Here is a 6,000-nt window from a genome sequence, read left to right as displayed (position 1 = left end):
TCAACAATCTTCAACAATCAGTAGACTGTAAAAGTTTTGCTTCAAATCGCCTAAATAGCAATGAGACAATCTGACATGACTCAAGCTCCACTGTGCCACAAGCTTTAATCTTATTAATCTAGCTTAATGTTTCTTTCATGCCAACTACCTTAGCAAGCTCACGCACCACTAAGGGCCCGTTTGGCACAGCTTTTAGAAAAGCTAAAAGCTATTTTTTTGAAAAAGCTGTGATAAAAGTGTGTTTGGTAAACAGTCAAAACACAACTTTTTAAAGAATTTTTGGAAAAGCTACAGCTAAAAGCTGAAGCTGCTCCAGCCCAACTTTTAGAAAAAACTGTTTTGATTAAAAGACTTTAATAATTTTTTTTATACCAAAACCACATTTACTTATTTATTACATATTAAAAAAAATTAAATAAACTAATTATAATAAAAAAAAATAATTTATTTTTTATTTTATTATTAACAAACAACATCAACTTACAATTTTTCTTATATACTTGAGTTTCTATATTTTTTTACATTTGATAAAACATAATAAAAAAATACTATAAATTATTTTTATCAAATGCATATAAATTTATATTTAAAAAAATTAAAAATATATAAAAAAAAATAAATTATTATATAAAATAAGTTTTTACATATTTGTCATTATAATAAACTAGATTATAACATTATCATTATCATTATAATAAATCTCAACAACTCACAGTACTTTGAAATTTATAATTTACCAAACACTCAGCTCAGCTTTTTTCTACAGTTTTCCTATAGCTGCTTTTTCTCACAGCACAGTTACAGCTACTTTTTCCCACAGCACAGCTGTGCCAAACTGGCCCTAATTAGTGTGACAACTAGAATAGCTTCCATGTGACAGTCAATAGTCCCGTGATCCGTAAGGAAAAATACCGGGTAAGCTGTACAATCCCACACCGCCTGGGAAGGTCAAGTGAGATGATTATGAGACTGTGTAGGTTTGGAACTGCACAGTTGAAGAGGGCTTAACTGGATTGATTAGTACTACCTATATCAACAAGGTGCATCTTGTTTTTCGGTAGCCCATCACGAAAGAACTCCATAGTAAAGCGTGCTTGATCTGGAGCAATTTCAGGATGGGTTACCTCCTGAGAAGTTTTCTCAAGAAGCGCGTGAGTGAGGACAAAGCACGCTGGAAACACTTGTGTTGGTCTGTAGCGTCAGTCGTCAATCCATAAAGCAGCCAAAGTGACGTACGTACTCGTGTATAAGAGTCATTAGTCCGTGGGTGTAAGGGCCCAATGGAGGCTTGAAGCGGGGACGTTACATTCCACTAGCTCACCCCATGAGTATCTTGCAACGAATCCAAACCCAAACTATGTCCTCTCCCCAAAATTTAATCAACATTAACCTTGGTTGCATTTCTCCAATAACTTATGTTGACGTAACAATCTCATTTATTTAAAAATAGAATAAAATTTAATTTGAAATATTTTCGTATTTGAGGTTGTCATGCTCATATTCATAAATTGAAAATTGGGAAACTTATTCCCAAGATTAAAGTGTGTATGTTTGTAGGCACTACAAAAAATGACTACTTTTAGTGACAATTTTTTAGTCACAACATAAATTTTTTATAACTAAATGGGACTTTTAGTCACAACAAAAAGTTACTTGTGACTAAAACATAGTATTTAGACACAAGTTTTCACTAATTTAGTTTTAGTCACAACTAGTATTGTGACTAAAAACACATTTAGTCACAACAATTTGAGATTTTTGTGACTAATTAATACTTTTCGCCACGAAATTTTTAGTCACAACATAAGAATGGTGATTTGTAATTAGTCACAACTATTTTACTTTTAGCCACAATTTTTGTTGTGACTAAAAGTAAAATTTTTGTAGTGAGGATATTCAAAGAAAACTCGAGGTGAGAATATCATAATTTCTAGGAATACCATGTGCACAAAATAATATTTTACTACATATATAGTTCTTTCATATATTTAAGAAATGATCCTCATTTAATGGTAGGAAAAATAATTAGAGCATCCAAAAACTTTTATTGACTATATATAGTTTTTTTTTTGTACATGCCCATCATGCTATTTAAGGAGAATGAATATGAATTATTCCATAGCGAAAGTATTTTGTGTAAGTGTTGTTCATAAAAAGATAAATTATTGGTTCATATGTATATATAATTTTGTAATAATAAAAATATGTCTTGATTTGATTAAAAAAAATACATATAATAAAAAATATATATTTCGGTATATTTAAAAATATGTCTTGATTTTTTTTTTCTTATTTTGGCCTATTTAAAAAAATATATAAATAAAAAATATGCATTTTTTTAATTTGATAATGTATATCAATATAAAAATATTTAAAACTAATACAAAACTAAATAAATAAATAAAACACCATCATTTAAGAGAGTGATGACTTTATGTTTTTAAGAAAATAAAAGTCTGGAGATTAATTTGCCAAAAATTAAAGTTTGAGGACCATTTAGTCAAAACTTACATAGTTTGAGGATTAATTTACCAAAAAATAAAATTTAAGGACCAAAACCCAATACTTTTTAGGGACTTGCGGTAGAAATTAACCTATTCTTAGTTGTCAAAAATCCCTCAACACATGTGTAATATTATTTGATTGGATTTCTACCCATTTAAAAGAGATCATTCGTGGGCGGTTGGGAGAAGTCACTTGGTGATTAGTGTTAAACTATGACTAAGTGGTTTAAGAGTGTTACTAAACATAAGATTAGTGCTCATGGCCATCTTTAATGGCTGAGCTGAATATTTCAAAAGAGAGGCTATTGGATCATAAGGAAAGGGGAGAATATGTGAGCTTGGGAATTTAGGTAGGCTCAAGGGTAGGTAGTGTATCATCTCCATTAATGGTTTCCATTTTGAAATAATATTTAGAGGTCCTTTGATTTTGTGTAGGAGACAAGAAGAAGAGAACTCTCTATATCGATTTACACAAAGAATATCATCAAAATTTAGTTTGGTATGTTGTTTGAAAATTAGAATTTAAAAATAGGAAAAAATGTTTAGTGTAGGAGGCTATTAAAATAGAGGAACTTACTGAAATTTAGATTAATTTTTATAAAAATATTATCAGACGGAAATGTTTTTAAATATATTGTTTTTTTATAAACCAACAGTGAAACAAAATATAAAACTTAACACAGTACACAGTATAAAAAATATATAGTATTTTTGAAAAAAAAAAAAAAACATGATATTTTTTAAAAAAATTCTGTCCCACAGTAAAAAAAAAAAAAATTTGAGTATGTAACTTAAAAAACTCATTAAAAAAAACATTTCAAAGTATTTTTGAAAAGGAAGAAAAAATCACAAAAGGAAAACTATAGACATCAGTTGTGGATTAGTAATGAAAAAATATTGGGCCCAAAAACATTTGGGCCATACAGACTGACCGAATTCGTTCGTGATCATATTGAAACGTTTTTGTGTTCTTTTGTTTTTGAAAATGGGTCATATTTTCAAACTTCACTATAAACTTAGTATCCTTTGTAATCATTTAATTAAGGGGTTTTTACAAATTTCCAATTTTTTTATTTTTGTTTATTATGGAGCAAAATTTTTTTAATACCGTGTACAGTGTTAAATTTTTATTGTTATTTTAATTGTTATGTTTTGTTACTTTATGGTTATTTTATAAAAAGATAATATTTTCGTAAAAAAATCCGTGTAACAGTAAAATTGTAAATCTCCATCCAAAACCATTATTTTTGTAAAAACCTCATAAATATAATAGGGAATTCTATATTAGTGAAAACTGAATGTTGAGAGTGCAATTTTTGTGAACATTGTAGTTTTCTTTTTATTAAGAAATGAAGTTACTACCATTAAGGACAACTATCCATCACAGAGAGCCAAAACACTCGGATACAAATAGTTATGAGCAAATACATTATTCTCTCTTTTACTATGCTTAAAAATAAGGTTAATAATTTTCTCCCCTGAACTTTGACATGTAGTAAATCGTGCTCTCTGAATTTTTTTGACCGTTAAAAATTCCCTTCGAACTACTGAGATTGTTAAATTTAAGGACTTTTGTCTAATTTCATTTAATTTTACTGTTTCAGTAATTATTTATGTACAAAACCATGCTCCCCAGACTTTGATATCTACCAAATCATGCACCTCAAACTTTGATATGTACTAAATCACGCCCCTTGAACTTTCATCCATGTTAGAATTTTTTATTAACATTAGACAAAAGTCCTTAAATTTAACAATCTCAATATAGTTAGAGGAGAATTTTTAACGGTCAAAAAAGTTCAGGGAGCACAATTTAATACGTGTCAAAGTTCAGGAAAAAAATCACTAATTAGCCTAAAAATAACCACATTAACAGTGTTGCAAATATAATAGAGACAATATCAATGAGAAAGTTACAAAACTCAGCCAAGAGTGGATCTTATATATATTATTCAGAGTTGAACTGAACACACTCAACTTGGAACAAGAAAGCAAATCGTGTACAACTGCCGAGGTCTAATTTTTTACGCTTTATTTGTATTGATATGTTTGTTTGTATTTTTCTTAGTTAGAAATGGGTTGGATGATTAATGGTATATACAATATTTTTATTGGTATAAGTCTTTTTTGTGAATGTTAAGTTTAATTTTTATGTATTTTTTAGGTTACAATTTTAGGTTGTGTTTTATTCTTTTTACTATTTTGTTGTTCAGATTTGTACTTGTTTTTTGTTTTTATTTGTCTTTCAAGAGAAATGTTGAGAGATCTCTGGTTTTTGTAATTTTAGTGATTCTGCAAGCATTTTTTTTTTCAAAATTGAGAAAATATAAGGAGGAAATAAAACTTTTTTTAGTTTTGATGTATTTTCTATTTTCTTTAATGAGTCAAAGATTGCATTTCTACTCTTAATTTCGTAGTCAATGGTCAATAATGGGCACTTTTCAAAATTAAAGTGGAAAATCAAGAAAAATAAAAATTTGGCCCTAAACGCCGCGACATTCCTGTGCGTCCTGGAAGAAATGGAAACTGGAAAACTACCAGAATCAGCGAAGATTTGATCGCTTGTAAGGTCGTGACCTAACAAGCAAGGCCTCGACCTTGGTGTTTTGGGAAAACTCAACATTTTGCACTATAAAAAAAGAGTTGAAGGAAAAACTTAGACGCCATTCGAAAATTGAGAGAAAATCCGATTATAGAACGAGGGCATGGAACAGAAGGCACCAATGGAGGACTCCAATAATGTTCTATCTCTTAATCTATATCTTGAGTTAAGTTTCTATTGTTTTATAATGACTTCTAGTAGCTAATTTCTTTTTAAAAATTATTATGTGAACCACTTGAGTTTATTTTACAGATTAATGTGATTGTTCAACCTCTTCTTCTTCTCTTAATTCAATTTTATACAATCTGTTTTAAAGATAGCGCATAGTGAAGGGAATGATCTAATTCTTGGAGTTATGCAAGGAGGTCAGGCTCACCCTAATGTTGAAAGAAGCCTGCATGATTGTGTAATCCCTAGTCTTACAAGGGTACAGTATTAGACCATTAGCAGTAGAGGCCAACAACTTTGAGATCACGCAAGCTATCTTACAAATGGTGCAGTTCATTCTCTAATTTCGTGGGTTGCCTACTGAAGATCCTCACACTCACTTGGCTAATTTTCTAGAACTATGTGGTACATTAAACTGAGGCCTTTTCCATTCTCTCTTAAGGAAAGAGCAAAAAGGTGGATGAATTCTCTGCAGCCCAAATATAATTTTAATAATTTTTTAATTGTAAATATATTTATTAATTATTTAAATTTTACATCAATGCTGGTAAAATTTCATGAGTTTGTCGTGGAGTATAAAAACTCAAAGTAGACGTAGCTCTATTACGTACTATCGCGATACATGGAGTGAATTACTATAAATTGATGTGTCTATTTATTTATACTTAACATATATTTTATTCTCGCCAATTTAACAAGTGAATTTAGCTTAGAAGTCTATGTTTG

Source organism: Cannabis sativa, chromosome 9 (genome assembly GCF_029168945.1).
Source record: "Cannabis sativa cultivar Pink pepper isolate KNU-18-1 chromosome 9, ASM2916894v1, whole genome shotgun sequence".
Classification (NCBI taxonomy): domain Eukaryota; kingdom Viridiplantae; phylum Streptophyta; class Magnoliopsida; order Rosales; family Cannabaceae; genus Cannabis; species Cannabis sativa.
The sequence above is the reverse complement of the archived record's forward strand: the minus strand, read 5'-3'. Positions refer to the sequence as shown.